This window comes from Pseudorca crassidens, chromosome 16 (assembly GCF_039906515.1).
Source record: "Pseudorca crassidens isolate mPseCra1 chromosome 16, mPseCra1.hap1, whole genome shotgun sequence".
Classification (NCBI taxonomy): Eukaryota; Metazoa; Chordata; class Mammalia; order Artiodactyla; family Delphinidae; genus Pseudorca; species Pseudorca crassidens.
The window spans coordinates 4,656,895-4,681,260 of NC_090311.1; the positions used below are offsets into that span (position 1 = coordinate 4,656,895).

Genomic DNA, 24,366 nt, shown 5'->3' on the forward strand with positions numbered 1-24,366 from the left:
GGAGGAGGGGCGGGACAGTGCCTTCAGGGTCAAGTCTGCAGCCCTGTGGGCCACCCGGCAGGTCACGTCCATCAGGCAGGTGTGACGCTCCGAGGGGGTTCTGGCTGGAGGTGGAGCTTGGGAGCTGCCAGCAGGCAGGTGACCTTGGCAATGGCTAAGGACCTGAGAAAAGCAAAAGTGAAAGAAGAAATGGGGCATGGGGTGAACACTGGGACCACTGACGCCTAGAGGCTCCCGGAGAAAAGAAAGTCAAACAGACTAGGAAGGAAGAGTCAGACAGATCTGGGAGAACCAGGGGACAGGCAAAGGAAGGGCTGATCGCTGCGAGGCGGTGGGAACCGGCAGGGCTGGCCCCTGGGCCCCAAGACCTGCCCGCCAGGGGGCGCAAGTCCTTCCTCCGTGGTAGCTGTGACCCTGCAGTGCAGGGCTGTTGACGTCCTTTCTCCTCCAGTGGTCATGGCAATGGAGATTTCCACGTGTCCAGTTTGGGAGTTAGTCTGCCGTGACGCTGACTTTCACTCTCCTTTAGAAAACTACAGCACAAGCTCAGATCATTCACCTAACGGGTCAGATTTTCCAGATTCTGGGTCTCACTGAAGTCCTGGCAATTCAGACCCTTCCAGACCTGGGGCCGGAAACTGCACTACACCAATGCTAGTGATGAACATGGTCACGAGTAAGTGGATCTCTGGCCAGTCCTTGGTCCTGAGCTCCCCTGGCCCAGCCCAGGCAGACGCAGACAAGGGCAGCCCCAGACCCTCAGCTGAGATTCCCTGGGAATGTGGGAGTTTTCCCAGCAGAACTGGGAGTTTTGCTACAAACATCACAGGCTTGGTTTGAGGACTGTCTAAAGTAAAAGTCTCAACACGAAATCCTTTCTGTTTAGTAAAGTCAGTAGAATTTAACATGGTGATTGGACTGGGATCTTTCACCACTCAACTTTTTCCTAAAAAGTAGGTAATTTGTCCTCCATGGCAGGGCAGAGGGTACATGACATTTACTTTAATCTCTCTCTTGTCCTCATCACGTTCCTCTCTTGTGTTCATGAGATTGGGGGCTCAAAGGAGACCAGGTGTGCAGGAGCTGCCTGTAAATGGGCACTGATTGCTCAGGTACATAGGGCAAGGCTGCGTGGATGGGCTCAGGTCTACAGGGAACGTGCAGGCGCAGGGCGCACAGGACCCGGCTTCCACGCCCAAGTTGGCTCCTGTGAACTGAACTTCACATGATTCGAGAACAAGATTTGATTTGTTGGATGAACGGGTACATTCTGGAAGAAGAGGGTGTACAGTGTGGGGGAATATGAGCCCTGGAAGTTCAACCTCTGCCCAAATGTGACTGGTCTCTTGGAAACTTTCAGTTATTAGATTCAGGGGGAGAAAGCAGGTGGCTGTGGACGGATGTCTCAGTTTACTTGTCTGGAAAGTGGGGTAATAAACCTACTGTTATTCCATCCTCAGCTGGCCGTGTGCTGAGCTTACCTCCTTAGTGCGAGGCTTAGAACCTGGAGAAGGCATTTCCCTGAGCAAAGCAGGGGCCCGTCAAAGGAACAGACGGAGGATCCCAAGCAAAGTGTCTGCACTGGGAATTCCACCAAATCTACTACCGCTGATGCTGACACAGCAACAGAGAGCGGCAGCCGCTCTTCAAGGAATTCAGGAAGTCCATTACGTCTAAGAGTAAACGGTCCTTTATAACTCATCTCTGCTTTATTTTATACGCACTCCTGAAGACCTGTGTGCACACGTGTGGACTATAGGCTGAAATGGATTTCATCAAAGAATTCTGAAAAATCACAAGGACGACATAAAGCCCCTGTGTATCTGAACCTCCCATGCACTGGTCCACACTGAATTCCCTGCCTGCCCAACTGAACAGGGCCTGATACTTGGGGCAGATCAGCACAGCAAGGGGCTGAGGACATGGCAGCACTCTTCCCTGGCCACTAGGAAGGACCCGTAAGAACACAGGCGTGTCTGTAAGTCTGTTAGGGGATAATTTCAATTTCCTACAGAAGTTGCAAGTTCCAATTATGCAACGTGCCCTCTATGAAGAAAAAGTGAAGAGCTGCTTCTGTAAGAATTAAGTTTTTCTCCATTACAATAGAGACAACAGACTGACAGGTGACTGAAGATCCAAGGAAGCTTCTCCAAAGCACATTTTCACCGACCCCAAAGCTGTACTTGAATGTGTTTAAACACCAACGAGCCCACCGACCAGTCACCTACCAGAGAACATGAAACTGACCATGTTTCCACAGTTGGAGCCAAATAAGACAGGAATGAAGTACAACTAGACTTTTATTGCAGAAGTTTTTTTTCCCTATTGAAAAGAAAAACATCCTTCTTATTATCAAAAAAGAACAAAGGAAGAAACCCCTGAAAACCTCTAAGTGTAACTCTCCATCCTGAGTGGCAGTTACGTAAAACCAGAGATGACAGACGAAGGTTCTGCTGCCTCACCTGAAATATTGTGAACAATGTCTCACAATCAATCGTTCGTGAGCTTCACGAATTACCAATAATTAATTTTTCCTACACTTGCAGTAGCTGATTGTCATTTCACAGAAGATATAACATCACTGAATCCTTTCTTCAATAAAAATTACGACCTCAGCAGTGACAAGACAGTTCTGTTGGGATAGTCTTTAGATCTTACCAAAACCAACCAAATTATTATTGCAGAATAACTGTTTATGAGCCAGAAAAAAATGTCCAGAAGACAGGAAGTTAACCTCTACAGATATAAGCAAATAACGATTAATAGACACCGAGGATCCTGCCCCAATGCCTTCTCAGCTCCTGTTACTATTTCAATCAGAGATCGCCATGGCCCTAGGGGAGGGTGCTATCAACTTATGTGTAGCAAATACGAATGGTGATCTTTACTCCCTGGGAAAGGTACTAGGATTCTTTTTTGTTCTCATCATATTGTACCTTAATATTCACAGCGATGTCCTGGTGCTACAGCCCAAAGCACTACAATCTCACTGAGGGTGACTCTTCAGCGATGGTGGTTTCTTTCCACCCGAGCCGTCATTTCGGGCCTGTCCACGCGGCTCTCCTGGGCGGACGCCACCCATGCCTTCGTCCACTTGGGCAGCGCACCGACCTCCAGGGCCCTGTCCCTGCCCCTGCCCCTGCCCTGGGAAGCTCTGCTCTCTCCACCCTAGCCCAGCGCCCTGGCGGTCTCTGCTGGTGCCTACAGCGGGTGGGGTTTGATCCATGTGGCTTCCTGTCCGCTCCCTCTTCTGAACTTGAATGTGATCTCCTGGGAGTCATGCCATCTTGGGGTCTTGCATTTCCTGAGGGCGGGGAGCGTGGCGGGGAGGTGCTACACAGGGGGAGGGCAGAGTTTGCAAAGCATCCAGTAACATTGTAGGGACGTTGCCAGAAGGAGGCCAAGGGAAGGCCTGGGCCTCTGCCAGGGGGACGGCTTGGGGTCGGGGAAGGACAGGCCCTCACCACTCTGAAGCTGCCGTGCCTCCTTTTCTGGACCCGAATTTCACTAACAGCCGGAAGAACACCCATCAGGGCCACGTGGATCCACCTGCCGATGCAGGAAGATTCTCAGAGGCACAGACACCATTTTCAAAGAGCCCGGGGAGCCCTGGCCTGCCCTGCTTTCTCACTCGGCCCTCATCTAGGGTCCTGCCTGACAAGCGCACCTGCAGGGAGTAGGTGTGCTGGGTGCCCCTGGGGAGCCCAGGTGCTGCTGAGGGAGGAGGGGCTTGTGCTTTAAGTGAGGCATGTGAAGAGTTCTCCGGGGCTTCAGAATATGGTCAGGACACCTCCGAGGGGATGATCAGGCAAGACCACTTCCTCTACCTTGTGACTTCCACTCAGCTTTCACCTGGGCTGTGTCAGTAAATCAATTTGTGACGTCCTTCAAACAGGGTCCGTAAATAACCCAACACTTCCATCCCTACCTCCAGGGACGGTAAGCCAACACCCTCCATCTAATTGCTTAGATATCCTTGCTGCAGCCTTGGGTTAATTGAACTCAGCAAATATGCCGATCGCCTGGGCACAGAGCTCGGCCAGTGATCAATAACTAAATGCACGTTCTACAATCGTTCCTGAAAACTGAGGTTGATTACACTGGAGATCAAAGCCCTTGGGAACAAGACGTAGACTCGACAGAAACGTCAAATAAAGATGGCGACTCTTCACCTAAAAGCAGCCTCAGGAGAAGCAAAAGGGGAAAGATCCAGTAAGAAACTTGGAACTCCAGCATCATTTTTTTCCTTCTTTGCTTCCCCGCAAGAGCATTTTTAAAGGTGTCTTTGGACCTTTCTCTTCCCCTCTGTAGTAGGCAACCTAGGTCCTGTAATGGGTGGTGGCCAGACTCCTGGGCAGAGTGCAAGGAAGCAGAAGAGATCGCTGTGTGACCCTGGGTCCCGGCAGGAGCGTTGGATGACAGACTCTCGGCTTTGGAGGGGGCTGCAGCTTGACTTTCTTCCGAGTGCTCTGCTTGGGCTAATTCTGGAAACAGCGTGCGTTCCGGAGCGCCCACTCCCTGGGGAAGGGTGGAGGTGGCCCCGAGAGAAGGGCTGCAGAAGCCGCCCTGAGGCTGCACGTGTCTGTGGAACAAGGTGCCAGCCGATCACTGCACTTTAGCTTCCATTAAATCCAGCCTCTGCCTCCATTCTGTGAGCAGCTCCCACACCCGCAGGGCTTTCACTCTGGCTACCGAGGCTCACAGGATGAGGACCCTGGCCCCGCCGAGGAGGCCACAGTCTCCTCCACGCCAGCACAGCACACGGAGGATGGACGCCACCTGCACCCGAGACGTTGGGTCTCAGCGCCTGGGTCCTCTACCCTCCTGCACACAAATGCCCTCTCCTTGGGTTGAGCAGGGCTGAGATACGGTTTAACCACGCCTCTCAACTCAAGTGGCTCCCAGTGAAGTCCATCCCTCCCGGTGGCCCCAGGCTGGACCAGGAGCCTCAGCGCTGTGAGCTTGTCCAGGGCTGTGTTCTTGCTAGTTCGATCCACACGAAACCGGAGGGAAAGGCACCAGCTGGTCGGAGTCCCGGAGGACAGTGGAGGCAGGGCTTCCCAGGGGGCGGGCCAGCTGGCCAGGGGATCCACAGAAGCCACTGGCCATTTTGTCATTCCGAAGCCCCGTGTGTCGTTTTGTTACCTAATATAAACTGAGGCGAGGTCAGATCCAGCGTTATCTAGTCATCCAGGCTCTAAAACCCAAATACCGACCCACGGCCAGGCTAAGGCCGTTTCTCTTGTACACTGAACCGTCCTTAAGTAGGTTTCTGTTGCTGGCGACCAAACGGCAGAAATTCAGTGGAAGAAAACTGCTTATATCTGTGGTCCGATGATATTATATCTGGATCTGGGGTCAAGAGATCAATCAGCAAAATCAAGTAAAAACTGGCTTTGCAGCAGTGCAAGACGTCACCCTTGAGTCAAGAGCAAAGTCGGGATTTTCTGAGGCACAACTGTGCACCTTGTCGCATCTAAAGCACATCACTGGGTTGCTTAAATTCTGACACCTCAGTAAGAAGGCCCACCGTCAATTACCAGCGATCAGTTTTCCTGGCTTTGGGCATAATTTCTCTGCCTTTCATTCCCACGGTAGCCCCTTGCAAAGCGCACACACACACACACACACACACACACACACACACACACGCAGCTTCCACCTCCCAGCAAAGCCTTTTGGGAGCCCAGGGAGAGAATCCTGATCTCCCTGGAGAGGCTCCTGGTGCTTCCTTGTAACAAGGGTCCCTGCACAGGGACCATCACTGAGTTTGGGCAAAGCCAGACTGTCCATCCTCACAGCTCATATGCAGAAGGGCAGGGGTCCTTGAAGGGCACAATGGGTGCTGTCACCCTGCACCTCCCACGGGACCCTGCCCTAGCAACCCTTCCCACCTCCTCTCCATTCACCAACTTGTCTTTGGTCTGAAACCCCGGTCCAAGGGGAGCCCTGGGGACAATCCCAGGGCACATGGTGGGTACTCATTTGTTGAGCAATGACTAGATGAGTGAATGAGCAGATGGGCCGGGCTTAAGCAGTGCACACTATCAAAGCGTCACAGAGCAGCAGACCCGTGCTCCAGGCTGATGCTCTGGCTATGCAGGCAAATCCTACAGAAGACCCTAAACGTGCAGCATCTAGAGGAGCAAGAACACCACAGAGCAGAGCCTGGCCTGAGGGCTCGCTCCCCAGCATTTGGGGCCTATTGAAGGCCCAGGACGAGCCTGGCAGGGACAGAGAGGTGGCAACACCGCGATTATGGCGCAGTCTTCTGGGCGGCTCACCAGTCCCACCCTATCCCACTAAACTTCTGGGAAAGGAAGAAATACATGCATCGCCAAGGCCGCACAAGTATAGATTTTGGCTGCGTGAACAAAACCTGTTTTGACTGGACCACGACACGGGAGATCAAGAGGCAGGACGGCAGGGAGCTGGCAGAGGAAGGCACCGTGTCTGACTTGGAGCCAGAAGCCGCTGGGCAGCCTGATGGCTCTGTTTCCTGTTTGAAAGGCCCCTGAAGACGTGCGTGCGACCAGGAGACCAGGAAGCAGCATCGGGGAGCGAACGGAGCTTCCCATCCAGTCAAGGACTGTGATTCAGATTTCTGGACAGGACGCACGGATCTAAGAAGTCCCTCTCATGCTGCCCACTCCAAAGCTCCCATCGCCTCCAGAATCCACCTCCATCAGTCACTGGCTCTCTGAAAATGTCCGGAATGCACTCTCAGTCTGGGGCCGCGTGTGGCGGGCAGCAGCCGGTCTGGGGCGTGTCGCGGGGATGAGAAGCCCACTGAATTTGGGGCCAGATCTGTGTGCGGTCCCTGTGGGCCCCGCAGGGCAGGCAGGAAGGGGCCCCTCTGAAGCCGGCCTTCAAGGCTGCCAAGGTCGCGATTTTCATCAAATGAAAATCCTGCCACATCCTTCTCTTCAGTAGCTTCCACTGCCCTCAGGGTTGAGGCCAGACGGCCGGGTGGGTTTGGGCGGTGGCCCCATCTCCCCTTCCAGCCCCCCTTCCCCTCCCCCCCGCACAGCAAACGTGCCAGCCTCCTTGCTCCCCGTAGATTACTGGCTTCTGCTGTTTAGATCCCCCTCTGCACTTGCTCTGCCAGCCAAACTCCTCTTGGCTCTCAGCTCTCTGACCCCAGCCAAGCTCTCCAGCAATCCGTGCCCCGGGAGACCCGGGCACCTGCTTCCAGGCCACCCGCTCCCCACTGTGCACCCTGAGCAACTGCCTTGTCCGTCTCCCCCGTGTCTGAGCCCCTCAGCTCCTTGGCTCTGCGGTCCCACAAGCACACGGCAGATGCTCCACGCGTGCGCCTGGACACGTCTGCCTCCTTTTCTCTTGGACGGGCACCCTCCTCGCCCACACTCCCTACACCCTTGCAGGGGAAAGGAGGAACAGGACGGACTCCACTAGATGCCGGGCTGACTGATCCAGGGCAAAGGTGGGCTTTATGCCCTCTGTCCCTATTCTCCCAAGACCCCAGGCGGCACAGGTCCCCCGACCAGGAAGACAGGAAGGCTGACAGGTCACTGTCACTTGCTCTGAACAAGGTGAACACGTTCCTCTAAACTGCATTTGAAGGAAAGTCGAAATCCTAGCAATAAATTCAGAATGGTGCCATTGCATGGGCTGGGCAGCAACTTGGCGAGGGGGACCCTCCTGCCCATCCCGTCCACCCCTATCACATCACACCACACCTGCTGGTGAGGGATGTGCTTCTCCACCTGGATGCTTCGAGGGGTAAAAATCCACTGAAGCACGGAAGTCACAAACCCAAGCCTGGTGACGCAGTGTGGTCCACGGACAGCCTAGGTTTGATGTGCGTTGGGTTTTGAAAGTTTTTCTTTTATTTTTAAAGATACAATTTTAAAGATATAATTCTATGCAGTCAAATGCAGACCTTTAGCCTATGGTTTGATGAGTTTTGACAAATGTATACCCCCATGCAGTCAACATGAAGAGCACTGGCCACTTTTCCAGAAACTTCCTTCTTGTCCACTCTTCCCACACCCCAAGAAGCACGCACTATTCCGGTTTCTATCTACAGAGACGGTTAGCTCTGCCTGTGCTTGAACCTCCTGTAAATGGAAACACAATACTCTTTTGTGTTCAGCTTCTTAAATTCAACAGGTTTCCAAGGCTCATCCTCGTGGCCACGGGCGTCAGAGGTCCACCCCTGTTCACTGCTGAAGAGTTTTCCACTGCACGACTACCACATGCTGCTTACCCATTCTCCTCTTGATACACACTTGGGCTGTTTCCCAGTTTTTTGCTATTATGAGCAAAGCTGTTATGAACTTGGGTGTAAGTCTTTTTTGTAGGCAAGTGTTTTTCATTCACTTGAAGTGAATGCCTATAAGTGGAATCGCTGGGTTCAAGGAGTAGGTGTATGCTGATGACTTAAAAGGATTTAAATTAGTTTGAAATATTTAAAAAGGGGGAGAGTCTACATAAAGCCTGGAGATCTGGCTTCTCTTGGGAAGAGCAGGTCTGCCTGAATTCCTGCTAGGCTGCGTGAGCTGGCCCCTTACCAGCAGCCTGGATGGGCAGCGTGCCACACGGCTCCCACTCCACCTCCTTCATCACACAGCCTGTGACTGCCAATCCACCAGGGGACACCTGGGCCCGGTGTCCGGATTTAAAGTGCCTCTCCATCCCCAGCACTCTCGCTCAGAACGCCAACAGATGATTCTGAAATCGGGGTTGGGGGAGCCTGAATTTTCTCCTGACTCAAAGCAAGAAGTTGTAGTAATTCCAAGTGAAACACTTCCTTTTCAGACCACGACTATCCACAGCGGTGGGAGGATTTTAATTTGGTTCGATCTTCTTTAATATGCGGCAGATACACAGTTTTTAATCTTCTTTTATTAAAAGTAAATCCACCCTCCTCGTCCAGGTCTCTTGTGTAACTGCCTAATTAGGGCAGAAGCTTGGCCCAGCTCAACAGGGTGGGTCGCTGTCCCTTAAGAAGGAAAGACTTCAAAGAACTGCCGGCATCTCCTGAAAAATGATAATTGGGAAACAATGTGCATGAATTATTTATAACCGCACCTCCGGTTATTTGGAAGAAAATTTTGGCTGCAAATGGCAACTAAGAAAAGAGCTCGCCATATTTTGGAACTCAAAGAAGCTGCTTTGGAACCTCCCTGCACACCTCAACCACGGTGGATACACACACTATTCGTGTCTGGAGAGGAGGCAGGGGCCAGGGTCCCTTCTGAAGGCCTGGCCCACTTCACGCCTGAAGCAAGGTCGCTTGGGTCTCATCTAAGTAAGTCAACTGTTGCTTCATTTATTCATTCATTCAACTACTTACTGGCATCTACTGTACAACGGTGAACGAAATAAACAAGTCCTCCGTCACGGACCTTTCTTTAGTTATTTATCTTTTAATTTTTGTAAAATATTTATTTATTTTTGGCTGCGCTGGGTCTTTGCTGCTGTGCGCGTGGCTTTCTCTAGTTGCGGCGAGCAGGGGTCACTCTTCGCTGCAGTGTGCGGGCTTCTCATTGCGGTGGCTTCTCTTGTTGCAGAGCACGGGTTCTAGGCAGGTGGGTTTCAGTAGTTGTGGCACGCGGGCTCAGTAGTTGTGGCTCATGGGCTCTAGAGCGCAGGCTCAGTAGTTGTGGCACACAGGCTTAGTTGCTCCGCGGCATGTGGGACCTTCCCGGACCAGGGCTCGAACCCGTGTCCCCTGCATTGGCAGGCAGGTTCTTAACCACTGCGTCACCAGGGAAGCCCCAGGGACCGCTCTTTAAACACCTTCTCTTAATAATGTGGAACTGTTTGATTACAGGATTGTTTTTCTCAACAGGCTCTACCCCTGAATGTTGACTTCTATCAAGATATTTTCTACCACCAGCCCCCAGTGGCACTCAGGATTCAGACTCTCCCTCCATTTCTAAATCATCCCGACAGGTTTTCTAATAGACAGCCTACCTGCTATTTGTTTAGATCACACGGATTCAGATCCGTAGGACAATTCTGTGTTTCCCCTCCTTATAGTTTTGGGGGAGTCTATTCTCTCTGCCACCCTCCACTCAGCTAACTGATTAGTTTCCATCTGGTAAGGCTAAACACTTTAAGTAAAATAGTTCCAGGGTTACAGTTTTCGTTATCGATGCTCTGTCGATAAACTACCATCAACACCACATAATTATGGAAAATTGTAACAGCAGCACAGCGGTAAACCAAAAAAGGTACCCTTTGGGAATATTAATAAATTGATACTCTTTTCTTTAATAGAAAATTCATGCTTATTTCATAAAATGGTTTGCTCTCACTCTGGGAAACATGATGGCACTCATGAATTTTTAAAGAAATGCTGATTTGAGTACGACCAGGAGCCAGTCATAGGGATTTGTTTACGTGTTTATTCACTCAACAAATATTTACTGAGTGTCTTCTGGACACAGAGCATAGGAGGTGGCCTTGTTAATCAACAAGATTAGACAGAGATGTTGCCTTCCGGGGATTTCTACTCTGGCCGGGGGCCAGCCCTCTCCTGAAAAGAACTTCGGTGGGTCAGGGTGGGGCTGTTGGGAGAGACCACACCAGACCACTTGAAGGTCTACTCTGCTTTTGCCTTCGATATAGACGTCCTGGGTACGGTGGATGCCTCAGGGACCAGTGCCCCATTCCTGACTTTGGGAAGTTCCTGTGGGCAGGAAACCACGCCTCTACCTTGCCGAGCGTAGTACGTGCATCATCACGACCCCTGAATTGAGCAGAAGTCCAGGCAGTCAGCGGTATGGCTGTCGGGAGAAGCTGATGGGTGGGCTCCTTCCTGAGTCTGGAGTCTCCCCCTGTTCCTACCTTGGTCAGGAGCTCCACCTGGGGTTTAGGCAAAGCAAGAGAAGAAGGTAGCAGCGGATACTTCAGCTGTTGGGTCCTGGGGATGCTGCGTCTGTCCTCAAGAGCAGAGGGCAAGGAGAAGTTGGGCGTATTGGCCAGGAAGCTGCTGGGCTTCTCAGTGACGAGGATGGCAACTCTCCTCGGGGCATTTCATTGTCCCAAAATTGCCTTTGTGACTCACTGGGAGGCTCCAGAAGGTGGCCAGTCTAGTGCAGAGCCCTGACACCTGTTTCCTCTACCTGTCACCCCGGGCCAAGTCTCTTGCCCCCCTCCTCTGTGGTCTGGGGGCACAGGGCCTGCCTGTTAAGACCCACAGGGGACGCAAGTGAACTCTCGGCCCACGTTCTGCTCTGAGCAGGTGGGAGGGAGCAGCTACAGACACAACCCCCGTGTTCAGGGTGCCGCCCCTGCGCCGGCACGTTCGAGGCACCCACAGCTGCGTGGTACCCTCCGGGGGTGCAAGGTGCCCCTAAGATGCTCACAGCCTAATGGGACAGACGGACACACAAAAATGAGCGTGGAGTTAGAAAGCGGAATATCCCAGAGGGGCAGGAGTGTCCAAGAAGGAGCTTTCAAGTGATTCAAGTGTTATAATTCTATAATTTGTTTTACTGGCTCAACTTGCACCCGAATTTGGAAGCATCAAGAATGCTGGCGGGGGCGGGACCCTGCCTCCACGCATGCGCAGTCGCTGCAAACCCGGACGCGACGGCAGAGATGACCAGCAGGTGGCGCAGGCGGGGAGGCCAGGGAACAGCCCATCCGCACCTGTCCGGGGCTCCCAGACTCCAACCCAGAATGTTCCCACCTCCTATAAGGTCAGGCTCTCACCCACCCAGCATCCTTCCAGGGTCACTCCAGAAACGGGGTTTCTGGTACCTGCACAGCGCCGCACAGCAACCCCACAAGCGCCAGGACCATTATTTGTTCTCTAATAATCCTCTCCATGCATTACAGTGAAGGGATTAGTAACTAGCATTCTGAGGTGCCTCTGAATTCTCCTGAACGGTCATCCTCACACCTGTTTCCCAGCCTGGAATTCTATTTCATAATCTGTGGACACTCTACCTCTCCCTCAGTTAAGAGATTTAACACTTGAACAGACTTTCCTCGCCTGAAGTGAGAGAGACTATAAATCAGACAGCATGCCACGTGCAGGAAACTGGCTTTGTTCCCGCCGTAGCGATTCTTCCAAACACGTTAAAATTAATTCTACTGGAAACTATAACTCAAATTATGTACAAATAAAGTGGTGGCCGAGGGCAGAGGTAGCAGTTAATTAAGACGGAAGACTTCCAGGACATGCTGGCCTGGCCTATCACTTGCTTCCATGTAATGGATCAGTTATCAGTTATTTAATAAACTGACTGACGACAACTGCTTTGATATTTATGTTTTGGGGGAAAGCGATGGAGAGAGCAAAAGAGGCCGGGAGGGCAGGGAGGAAAGGAAAGGGGGCAAGTGAGGGGGGAGGCCAGGAGCTGGACAGGGTGGGGCCTGCCTGTCCCTGGTGTGGTGACGGTACCTGTGCCCCAGGGAGCAGCTTCGTATTCCTCAGTCCAAGGAAAAATGTCAGTTCCCGAACCAAGCTGCGCTCTGCTCTCTCTTGCCGCCCGGGCTGGCCTCGGGAGCCCCCGGCCCTGCCACTTTGTCTGAGAGCCTGCCTGTCAATTGGGGTGTCATCTCCACGTGAGGCTCAGACGAGGCCGTGAGTGAACAACATGCGCAGACGTGCTCCAAACCCACCAGGTTTCCAGGATGGGATGTGGGTCTGGTTCACGACCAGCAGAGGGCCTGGTGCCCAGGGGCTGCCCAGGAGGATTTGCAGAGTGAATGGCCCTTGTTACTGTGAGCAGAGGCACCATACGCCCTGCTTGCCTTGGATGGTCTCAGTTATGCCCGTCACCGGCCTAATTTTCCATAGTGTCCTCTTTCCCTCTCAAAGCATCAGGGCTCCACAGATCCACTGTGTGTCCACCTGACTAGGAGAGACGGATGGAGGTGAGGTCACCAGGCTGGCATGAGACACGTCTTCGTATGAGACCTGACCCAACAGAAATGGCCTAAAATCCCCCTCAATCTAATTAATGGCATTTAAACAATTAGGGAATTCCAAGTTTTCAAATCCCCAATTATTTCATTCCTTTCAGCATCCTTTAAACCACAGCTGCCCTTCCGGCAGCATGGAAAGCACTGGAAAAAGCCTGGGCCACCAGTTCAGGGCAACCTGAGCTCTGGTTCTCTAGCTGTGTGGCCTTGGGCCAGCTCTTTCCCTCTCTGAGTGTGTAAAATGAGCAAAACAATGACCTCATGAGACTTGGGGGAGAGTCCATAAGATAAGAAGAGAGCCTTTCACACCCTTTCTGGAATGCGAATAAATACTTTAAAATATGTTCAGCTCAAAGGCAACCAAACAAGAAGCAACAGAATCCATTTTATTTCTCTTATTACAGACTGGTGTTCTGAGTCGGGGAAGGAAACCTAAGAGGGGCCTCAGTTTTCAGTCCCAGAGACATAAACCCCCAGAAGGGCCCGGCAGTTCCGGGACAGTGAGATGTCTGGGGTTCACCCACCCACCACAGCATCTACCAAGCATGGCTCTGCCCAGGCCCTCAAGGATGCCTGAGACCCGCCCGGACAGCACGCCTCTTGGACTCCACAAGCCTCCATGCACCGTCCCTGCTGTGCAGTGTTCCCACGGCAGGTGCTCATGGCACAGAGCCCGCTGTGCTGTCCCTTGGGCGGAGGCGAGGGCAGACTTCTTACCTGGGGGCAGCTGCCTGCTACCCCCAGTGCGAGCCCTGTGTGCGGCGGGGAGACACCAAGCTTTGAGTTCCACCCCAAGTCAGCACCGGGAGTAGGAAGTTCAGCCACGTAGCACTTGGGTACCGAGACAGAACTTGTGCCCTTATTTCAGAGACAACCATTTCCAGAAGCACAGTGAGCCGTGCAGGTGAGGGTCAAGTAAGGATGCTGAGGCTGATCGTGATGGTGACATCACAGGGCACTTGCTCCGGCCCAAGACATGGGTCCACGCACTTTACACACAAACACACTTGACCCTCATGGCAGCTCTCTGAGACAGTATAGGCACTCATCATGCCTGTCTTATGGCAGAGGACTTTTGAGGGACCAGAGAGGTTAAGTAACCTGCCCAAGGCCACACAGCCATAAAATGGCAGAGCCTGAATTCAAGCCCAGGCAGTCTCAAACAACCAGACTTTAGAAAACCACGTCTCCAAGGTCAAAGTGAGCTCACCAGACCTGGGAAGTATTCTGAAACACTGTAATGTTTTATCAGGACAGGCACAGGGAGTGCAGGACTCCATCTAAACTAAAAAGCATTTCCTTTCAAGACAAATGGACACACATTCTGTAAATTCCAAAAATTCACTGAAAATATTTACTTTAACTCCGCAACCCCCCCCCCCAGAGGGGGTCATGGAACTGCATGAATTGTTTTGGCACTAACTGATGTTAGCATGTTGTGGGTTTGGGATTCCAAACAGGTCTACTCAGAAACTTCATTTTAACTATTATACCTGGGAAATGGCCCTGCATCATAAAATAAGTGCTTAATAAATATTTGTTCATTGAGGGAATGAAATGGCCAAAAAGTTTACCAAAAAAAAAAAAAAAGCCTGAGTTGAGCTTTATTTTCCCCAACTGCTATCTCTATAAACACCAGCTGCATCTCCTCAAATATTTATCAATATAGAATCGCAGAACTTTACGTCCTTTGAGAGAGATTCCTTGTTCTGTTACTCCAAAAAAGGAAGAAAAGAAACCTCAAAGGAAATGGCTGTCCCAATCTGCTAGGAAGTCAGGTAACAGGAAAATAGGAAACAGGCCCTGAGAATTTGAGTTTATTCAAGTGTGTTTAGAAACGCTGAGGCCAAGCAGAGTCTGGCCGCTTTAAGCGACACTGGACCTGGCTGTGTCAGAGGGGAGTCTCTTGAGCAAAGAGCATCCTTTTATTTGAATGCCGATGATGAGAAGGAGGAGAATGCTTTAGGGCGGAGCCACCCAGAAGGCTTTTTTCTGGTGAAGGAGCCTTTCACAGGGCTTTGGCACAGTCATGGGGGCCCGGGGGTGCGGGCCTTTCAATTCCCCGAGGGAGGCTTCCTTCTTTATTTTAATCCACCCAAAGGCCTGCTGATCGCCTTCCTGCTGTATCCCAGGTCTGGCAAAGTCACCCAGATGGAAAGAAAGGACCAGGGTACTGATCAGGTGTCTTCCGACTCCATGCAGGAAAGTTTTCAATAAAGACGCAACTCTGTATCGACAGAGCATCAATACCGCTCCATTGCCGGTTTGCTTCTAGAAGCTGTGTAACGACGCAGCAAGCTTGAAAGACTACACTTCCCGACTTCTCTGTGGCTCAGATGGGAGGAAACAGGCTTAAAATTAAGCAGTGATTTTCAAGTCAAAGTTAGTTAAGTACCTAAGGGGCTCCTAGAAGTGTGTAAAATTCTTGTGCTCAGATTGACCTTTGCCTGTGAGAGTCTGCTTTCTCCTTGGTCTGTGAAATCATGCCCAGGGACCCCGAGGGTGCTGACCCTAACTGAGCTCCAGAGAGAAGGTCCAGGGACTCCCTTTGGTCTTAGGAAGCCCAATAGTATCGTTACCACTCCCAAGATCTGCAGCGGAAAAGGACAAGCAACAGATGCCACAGTGCACTGAATTGTGCTCCCCCCAAATTCCTGTCCACCTGGAACCTCCGAATGTGACCTATTTGGAAACAGCGTCTTTGCAGATGTAATTCGTTAAGATGAGGTCATAATGGATTAGGGTGCGCCCTAAATCTAATGAGTGGTGTCCTTATTAGAAGAGGAGAGACACACACAGAGAAGGACGTGTGACATTGTGATTTATAACATGCAATATACATCTGATCTTCCTCCTGGTTCCTGGCACAGGGCTCCTAAAATGCTTTGAATGGCCTGGGTGATGGGAATGTCTTTTGCTCTAATGAGGCAACTCTGGGGGAGCTTCTGGATGGGGGCTGGTCACAAGAAACACCAAGTCATGATTAGAAGCTTGACGTTTTCAGCCCTGCCCACGCCCCTACCCCCCGCCCCATTCTCTTGAGAAGGGAGAGGAGCTAGAAACGGAGTTAATGATTGCTCGTGCCTGCTGAAGAGTCCATACAAATCACTATAGTACAGGGTTCGGAGAGCTTCCAGGTGGGTGAACACATCCATGTAGAGGGAGGGTGACGCACCCCAACTCCACGGGGACAGAGGCTCCTGCGCCCAGGAGCCTCCCAGACCTTGTCCTGTGTATCTCTTCATCTGGCTGTTCATCTGTATCCTTTATCGCATCCTTTAATAAACTGGGAGATGTGTTTCCTGAGTTCTGTGAGCTGCCCTAGCAAATTAACTGAACCCGAGGAAGGGATTGTGGGAACCTTCAGTTTAGAGCCGCTCGGTCAGAAGCACAGGTGCTGAAGGGGCAGCAATCTCGTGGGAGGGATCCCTTCATCTGTGGGATCTGATGCTATTTTCAGATGATGTTAGAATCCAGTTAAATTGTAGGATGCCCAGCTGGTGTCACGGAGAATTGCTTGGTGGGAGAAAACCTCCACATGTTTTGGGACCAGAAGTGTCAGTAGTGAAGCGTTCTGTGTAGACGTGAAGGAGACACATAGGAGGAAAGAAAGGCTGTTTTTTCCCCCTAAAACACCATGTGAAGACGGAAGCAGAGATTGAAGTGATGCAGCCACAAGTCAAAGCTCGCCAAGGATCACCAGGAACCATAAAAGCTGGAAGAGGCAAGCAAGGAACCTCTCCTGGAGCCTTCAAAGGAAACAGGGCCTTCCTGACACCTTGATTTCAGAGTTCCAGCCTCCAAATCTGTGGGAGAATCGTATCTATTGTTTAAGTGACTGAGTTTGTGTTCATTTCCTACAGCAACCGTAGGAAATGGATACAGACGCTGAGCTAAGAAAGTTGTGAAGAGATTTCTAAAATGCCTCTAGTTCCCTGTCTTCCCGTCTTCCCCCTTCACTGGCTGTGGGATCCTTCCAGATCCTTCCAGGTCCTTCCAGACCTCCTTCCTGCTCATCCCCTACATCCATCAGTCCCCAACCTTCCACATTCTTCTCACAGTCGACTTGCCCACTTTTCGCTTGCTCTGTCTCTTCACCCTGAAGGTCAAGACCTTCTTCACCACACCGGGCAGTCATCAGGATTAAGTGAGGAACCAGAAAGAGCGGGGCCAGGTACACCCCCCAGGACACCCCAGGGAGGCCGTGGTGGCAGCCAGGTGGCCCTCCCATGCCCGCTCAGCCTGGTACCTGCGGTCCACCCTGCACCCCATCCCCAGATGGGTGGTCCCACCCACCCCTCCTCTGTGCCCAGGGACCTTCAGGCAGTTCCCACGCATCTGTATCCTCTCATCACCATCACAAGCTTTGTCTCATCACCATCACAAGCTTTGTCTCATCATTCACTCATTTTCCTAAAAAAACCAAATACGTGTATTTAAAAGGAAACGCTTTGTTTTAAATTTTTAACATCTTTATTGGAGTATAATTGCTTTACAATGGTGTGTTAGTTTCTGCTGTATAACAAAGTGAATCAGCTACACACATACGTCGTATATCCCCGTATCTCCTCCCTCTTGAGCCTCCCTCCCACCCCTCTAGGTGGACACAAAGCACCGAGCTGATCTCCCTGTGCTATGCGGCTGCTTTAAAAGGAAACGCTTCGTCATTAGCGTAAATGGGAAAACCAGCATCGCTAGCCATATATAGTGATGATCTTGACAATCAGCTCAGTGGAGAAGGGGAAGCAATTCTTGCTAAACACTGGCCCCGTGGAAAGCTCTTGGGCCAAAGCCTGTTCTCTTTCTGCTAAAAGATGTGTGAAGGTGTTGAAGACACAGTAGCATCAAACTGAGCCTCTCCCCGCTTTGAGCACGAGAAAGACTGGAAGGGGATGAAGAAGGGAAGAATTTCTCCCTTCATGATTCAGAATTGTTCACTGCTATGTTCTGTTTCCACCTAAAACCATCTCAGGACTTTTGTGCATCAAAGGGTATTAGCAAGAAAGTGAAAAGACACCTTCCAGAATGGGAAAAAGTATTTGCAAATTATGTTTCTGATAAGGATCTAGTATCCAGCATATATGAAGGGCCCTTACCACTCAAGGACAGAAAGACAAATAACCCAATTAAAAAACAAAGAACTTAAATAGATATTTCTCCAAAGAAGATACACAAATGACCAACAAGCACATGAAAAGATGCTCGACATCACTAATCGTTAGGGAAACGTGAACAGAAACAAAACCACAATAACATACCACTCATGCCCACTAAGATGACTAAACTTTAAAAAAAAATAGAAAATAACAAGTGTTGGCGAGGATGGGGGGAGGAACAGGAATCTCATACTCCACTGGTGGGAACGCAAAACGGTGCGGCTGCTGTGGAAAACAGTCTGGGGGAATCCCTCCAACAATTCAACACAGAACTACTCTATCCCCAGTAATTCCACTCCTAGGTATATATCCAAAAAACTTAAAACAGGAGTATGATGACTTGTACACCACTATTCACAGCAACATGCTTCACAATAGTCAAAAGGCAAAAGACGACCCAAACGTCCATCAACTGATGAATGGACAAACTAAATGGAACTGCGGCATGTCCGTACGATGGGATATTAGGGCAGCCATGAAAAGGAAGGAAGCACTGACACCTGCTACCGCCTGGGTGACCCTCAAAAACATAATGGTAAGCGAAAGAGACCAGACAAAAAGCTCACATAATGTCTGATTTCATTTTTCTATGAAATACCAGAATACACCAACAATAGAGACAGAAAGCAGATTCGTGATCCCAAGGGACTTGGGCGAAGGGGAAATGGGGATCGTCCGCTTAAGGGGTACAGAGGGTTCCTTCTGGGGTGATGAAAACGTGTTGAACTAGGTAGGCACAATAGCGGCACAACACTGAATGTACTAAATGCCATTGATTTTTACTCTTTAAAATGGTTAGTTTTAGGTGATGTGAATTTTACCTCAATAAAGACAGAGCATCCCAGGACCACCCCATACTGTACTTTGGGATAAAAGCCACCCTCCCCAGCCCGGCATCCAAGATCGTCATGAATGACAACAGTCACAAAAGTGAGAGTCGGCGAGACACTGGTTGAGCGCTGCATACCCAGGGCTTTCCATTGTCCACTCATTTAATCTCCACGGCAACAATAAGAGATTGGGACCACTGTTGTCCCCACTTCACAGATGAGGAAACTGAGGCGCAGAAACACTGAGTAACTTGCCAGAGTCACACAGCTCAGTAGCTGACGCAGCTTCCTCTGGGGTGGGGCCGGAAGGGGTGCTGGAAATGGTGCTACAGGCGGAATATCCCAGTGGGCACGCACGGCTTCTATACAGGATTCCAATCTCCAAACTTCATCCCTTTCTGCATTAATCATTTCTCTTGATTAAATACTAGTCCTACATTCCGTGGGTCCCATTGTGCTAAATTACATGGTGAGCATGCATTGCAAATTACACTCATTATTAGAAGTCACACGGCAACATTTATACTAATTAAGTTGGGTCCCATTTCCTTTGCTCTAATTTTAAAACCCTGGCAGAACCCCAGCACCTTATGTCTGCGTGTGAACAGCCATAAACGGATGGAGTAGAAATGCACTTTTAACTTCCAGCTATTTAAGATTATTTTAGACTTAAAAACTGCCTCAGTATTATGCTGCTTTTAAAATCGACAGAGCGAATATTTTCTTTAACACATTAGAAAACATTTTTGAAAGTTTGTTTCCCCCGAGCGTGGTTGACTTTTTTTTTTTTTTTTTTTTTTTTGCGGTACGCGGGCCTCTCACTGCTGTGGCCTCTCCCATTGCGGAGCACAGGCTCCGGACGCGCAGGGTCAGCGGCCACGGCTCACGGGCCCAGCCGCTCCGCGGCATGTGGGATCTTCCCGGACCGGGGCACGAACCCGTGTCCCCTGCATCGGCAGGTGGACTCTCAACCACTGCGCCACCAGGGAAGCCCGTGGCTGACTTTTTAAATGTGTTTCCCAAAGAAATACAAATGACTGCTACCCAGTGCAATTAGGAGAATATGAAGGAAGAAATAATAACAATAACAGTGATGCTCTACAGAGGCTGTTCGGGGCCAGGCAGTTTGCTGAGCGCTTTACAGGAATCATCTCATCTCAGTCCCTCAGCCACTAAAGAGGAAGGTACCACCTTCCACAGCTCAAGTCACTCCCGAAGTCTCAAAGCAAGGAAGTGACAGGGCAGGATTTCAACCCAGCCTCTGATCCAAAGGCTCTTGCAACGCTTTTCCATACTTCAAACTACGTAGCTACGCATGCCTGTTCGTAGGGAGGCAAAACACATCACACATAAGACGTATCACCCCCAAGTACTGCAGAACCAACTGAGGTTGCTTCGTTCACCAGCTCATGTTCGTTTATGTAGAAGCAACTGCGCGAACACCTGCTATGCGCCAGGCAGGATGCCGGGAGCAGGGACGACGACAGTGAGCAGAGAAGCAGCAGCCCTGCCTTCCTGGGTTCTGAGGTCTCCGCTTTCTCCGCTCTTCCGGCCAACGCGCCCACTGCTGCGTCTTCCCTCCTCGGACCCCCCCTTGCAATCGCTGGGGCCCTGAAGCAGAGTGATCCCCACCCCTGCTTCCTCCTGAAGAGTACTCTCTCTCTGCCCTGGTACCTCTGGAGCCCTCCTGCACGGGGGGCCACCTTTACACAAACTTCCTGCAAACAGGAACCTTCATCACCTGTTCCCAGGACGGGCTCCCTCCCGCAGCTTCCCCGCAGCTCAGGTAAGCAAACAGAGGTGCGGTCCAACGCGGGGGGGACACTCACACTCTGTTACAGCTCAGCTTTCCGCTCAGCAGACACACGGCTCTGGATTAGGGAGGGGGCGAGGGCTGGAGTGTGCCTGCCCAGGGGTCACAGACTGTAACTGAAGTCCCGAGGCAGTGGCCAGCCCTCCGGACATCAGACAGGAGGGGCGCTCTTCCTGAAACATGAATGAGGGAGTTTATTTAGGGGGGCCAGGGGGAGGGGAAAGCAGGTGAGACCGTAAGCCCTTCAGCCCTTAGACCCCTTATTACAGAGGAACGTCAAGCTGCCGCGTGGCGGCCCTACTCAGCAGGGGCTGACTTTCACAGACTCCGTGTGTTCCTGGTTCTGAGAACTTTCCCATACGTTATCTCCCTCAGCGCCCCCGGGAGGTCCCCAGGGGCAGGAAACGGAAGGCGCAGTCCTTAGTCTGCCTGTGTTACGGAGCGGGGCCCTGAGCCCACCCAGGATCTGGGGGACAGAGTGGGAGCTACCCCAGGCCACCTCACAGCCCCCAAAGCCATACTGGGAGTAGGTGGATTTAAATCACATCAAAAGGCAGAAAAATCGTGCAAAATTCACCCTGTGCCTTATTGGGATAAGGTACCGTGGGAACAACAGCTCAGGTTCTCCTAACCGTGAGCCTTTTTCCAGGACGCCAAAACCCACGCCACTCAGTGTGAAAGAACAGGACTTTATGACTGGATGCTCTTAGCTTCCAACTCCCAGAGAAGTGGTCCCTTGCTCTTTTCTGTGTGCTGCCCCATACACAGCGCACGCAAACACACACACACACACACACACACACACACACACACACTTCTCTTTAGTGACGAACAGCCAGACGGCACCTAAGTTGGCTGGAAGGTAAGGGACGCACTTTCACCTAAGAGGCAAAGTGCTATGAAGTTTTTCATTCATGATGTTTCTGGGGGCCCACATGCACAGGGGTGCCCTTCTAACAGGGCTCCCGGGGAGAAGGCCGGCCCTGGCACGGCAGTTTCCAGCCACCGGGCACAGGCGCCGCCAGAGGCTTGGTCCCGAGTGAGCGAGCAGGTGCAGTCCTTACGGCAACACTGGGATGAACGGCCATCCCTCCAGGAGTGTACAGAGCCTGGAAGGGTTCCCTCTACTTTGCTGGGAAAGACTGACGTTCCAGGATAAACTGATTAAATGAACCACCTCGTAGGAAGCAACCTAATGTTTTTTTCTCAGCAGGAAGCCTGTTCTCACCATATGTATCCAAAGTAGTTCAAAGGCAGTTGTGTCTGAGTTACCCACAGAGCAGCATTAGCAACTGAAAGTAATCTGAGCATCTATCAAACATACAGTCACTGTGAGAACAGGTGCAATTACAAAATGATACAGCCTTAACTGTAGCAGTAGGAGAAAAAAGAGAGAAAGAAGGCAGGAAGAAAAAGAAAGAGAGAGACAGAGAAAAAGAAGGAAGGAAGGAAGGAAGGGGGGAAGGAAGGAAGGAGGGAAAGAAGGTGAGAGAGAGAGAGAAAGAGAGAAAGAAAGAGAGAAAGAGAGAGAGAAAGAAAGAAAAAGAAAAAGAAAGAAAGAAAGAAAGAAAGAAAGAAAGAAAGAAAGAAAGAAAGAAAGAAAGAAAGAAAGAAAGAAAGAAATTGAAAGAAAGGAAGGAAGGAAGGGAGAGAGAGAGGAAAAGAAAGACGGAGGGAGGAAGGAAGGAAAGAAAGAAAACAGCGAGAAGAAAATCTCTTCCTCCCATTTTTTAATTGGTTAGTCGGCTTTCATGTCAAATATTTCCTAAAATGTCTTTATAATTTCCACGTTAGCTGAAAGATGCATGTCCAAAATCTTAAGCACGTTCTCTTTGCTTAAAGAACATTTAGATATTGTATTTTAAGTGAAAGAGAATACTTATATGTTAAATAGCAATTTAACGCATAGGAAGACAGAAAATCTGCACCAATCGTTTGTAAAAACTGCTCACCCACCACCTGCACGGATGTTACATTTCACAAGCTGGTCGCATAAGCTCACACACAACCTTGACCAAGAATAGAAGCGCTGTGACATTCTTAAATTAACAGTGAGAGGCAACATTAGGTATTACATTTTAAAAGCTGTTGGAAAATGCATTTTTCTCCCAACCAAAACCAGCGACATAAAGAACATTCCAGAAATCCCTTTTCCCGTCTGTGTTGTGCATCCCCAGATACTTACAGAGCATGGCTTTCTGAACAGCCCCTAGGTGATCAACTCATTCAAACCCATGTCCACAGCACTGGAGTCTCGCCGGTTGACAGTTTGAACATTTCCAAGCAGGCTACTGATGCAAAAGGCAATACGTAATTTACGCGGGGATTCCCTCTGTAATTCTCCTTCTGAGGCTAGTGGCTGCAGTACCCAGACTATGTCATCAGAAACCAGAGCCCAAAATCCAGCAGGGGAAAAAGTGTCAGGAGAGAGGGCTCATCTCTAGTTGAAATCAACACTTGCAAATAAATGTATAATTTGCAGTGGTGGAGTGCCCTTTTTTCCTTTTTTTTTTTTTAAGTTTAAAATAAATCAGGAAGAAAGGTGGCAGAGAAGCAGTTTGGCTGCTGGAAGCAAGACAACCCAGCTGCTGGCTGCTGCAGTCGGCGGTCCCAGCTGGGTCATCAAAACCCTCCGGTGCACTGCGCTTGAAAAGGCAGAGGAAGGGAAAACACCCAGCGCCCAGGACAAGCGGGGTTCACAGCCCAGAGACAGCAAGCACAGACATGGCAAGATCACGAGTCCGGCATGCTTCAGATTCAGTTTCCAAATAAAAATTACCACTAATGTTATCCTTTCCCCCGAATTCTTTCAAGGCAAAACTAAATTGAAAGTGAAAAAAACGTGCAGGAAAACTCTTCCACACACGTATGATGCGAGCCTTTCCCCCAAATAGGCTTTAAAGGTAAAAATCTTTTATTCTAGAGTTTTCCACTTAGCTTAGAGAAAATTCTAAGAGAAAATTCTATTCCGGGCATGATGCTGCTTTGAAGAGAGAACTTCTTATAGCAGAAAGATCTCTGTTTTCTCTCTAGAGCACTTCCTAAAATAAAAAGGGAAACGGACTCCCAAGTGTTACTCTCAAGTCTGTTATCTGAAAAACCGAAGCTGCCGAGCTGCTTGTTCTCACCAAGTTCTCCTTCTCTTGCATTGAAGTGGAAGTTTTTGTTTTTTTTTTTTACGGAGCTTCTTTATCTCACATTCTGTGGGTCAAGCTGTATCCCTGGAAGTGTGGCCCCTTCATAAAGAAAGTGCCTTTCCCATGGACATGGTTATCAGTGCACGAGGCAAAAGGCTGTGCAGACAAGTCTGACCAGTTGCACATCTTCAGGAAGGAGCACCGACATAAACGCACCAAAGCGGCACCCAACGTCTCGAGGATGGTTTGCTACGTGTCACCTCTGCTGCTGTCGTTGTTGTCAATACTATCAATTCCTCCGACCAGCCCCAGGCACTTTCATTTCGTCCTGAGAATGTGATGTGAAGCACTGTTTACAAAGTGCTTCCTATCTACCAAGGACTGTGCTAGGTAGTCATATTCTCTTTCACTGAATTCCCAATTATTTCTGCCTCCAATAAAGCAAAAAAATCCAGACCGAAGTGGAAAGCCTATAAAAGAAGCACAGGTCGACAACAGCCCTACAGACGTGTTCTGTGTGGCAG

The 24,366-nt window shown here is 50.4% G+C and overlaps 1 protein-coding gene across 7 annotated transcripts in view; it reads right to left on the minus strand.

The window, feature by feature from the left end:
- The window catches only part of PTPRE (protein tyrosine phosphatase receptor type E), a 167,367-nt gene that overhangs the window by 58,265 nt on the left and 84,736 nt on the right, over positions 1-24,366 (minus strand). The window contains exon 1 of one of the 7 annotated variants that reach the window (XM_067709060.1): positions 22,891-23,154. The exons of 5 other annotated variants lie outside the window; for them this stretch is intronic. The gene's annotated coding sequence lies outside the window, so the exon portion shown is untranslated. Of the gene's footprint in view, positions 1-22,890; positions 23,172-24,366 lie in introns of those variants that run through there. One more of the 7 variants, XM_067709054.1, reaches the window with a different exon arrangement.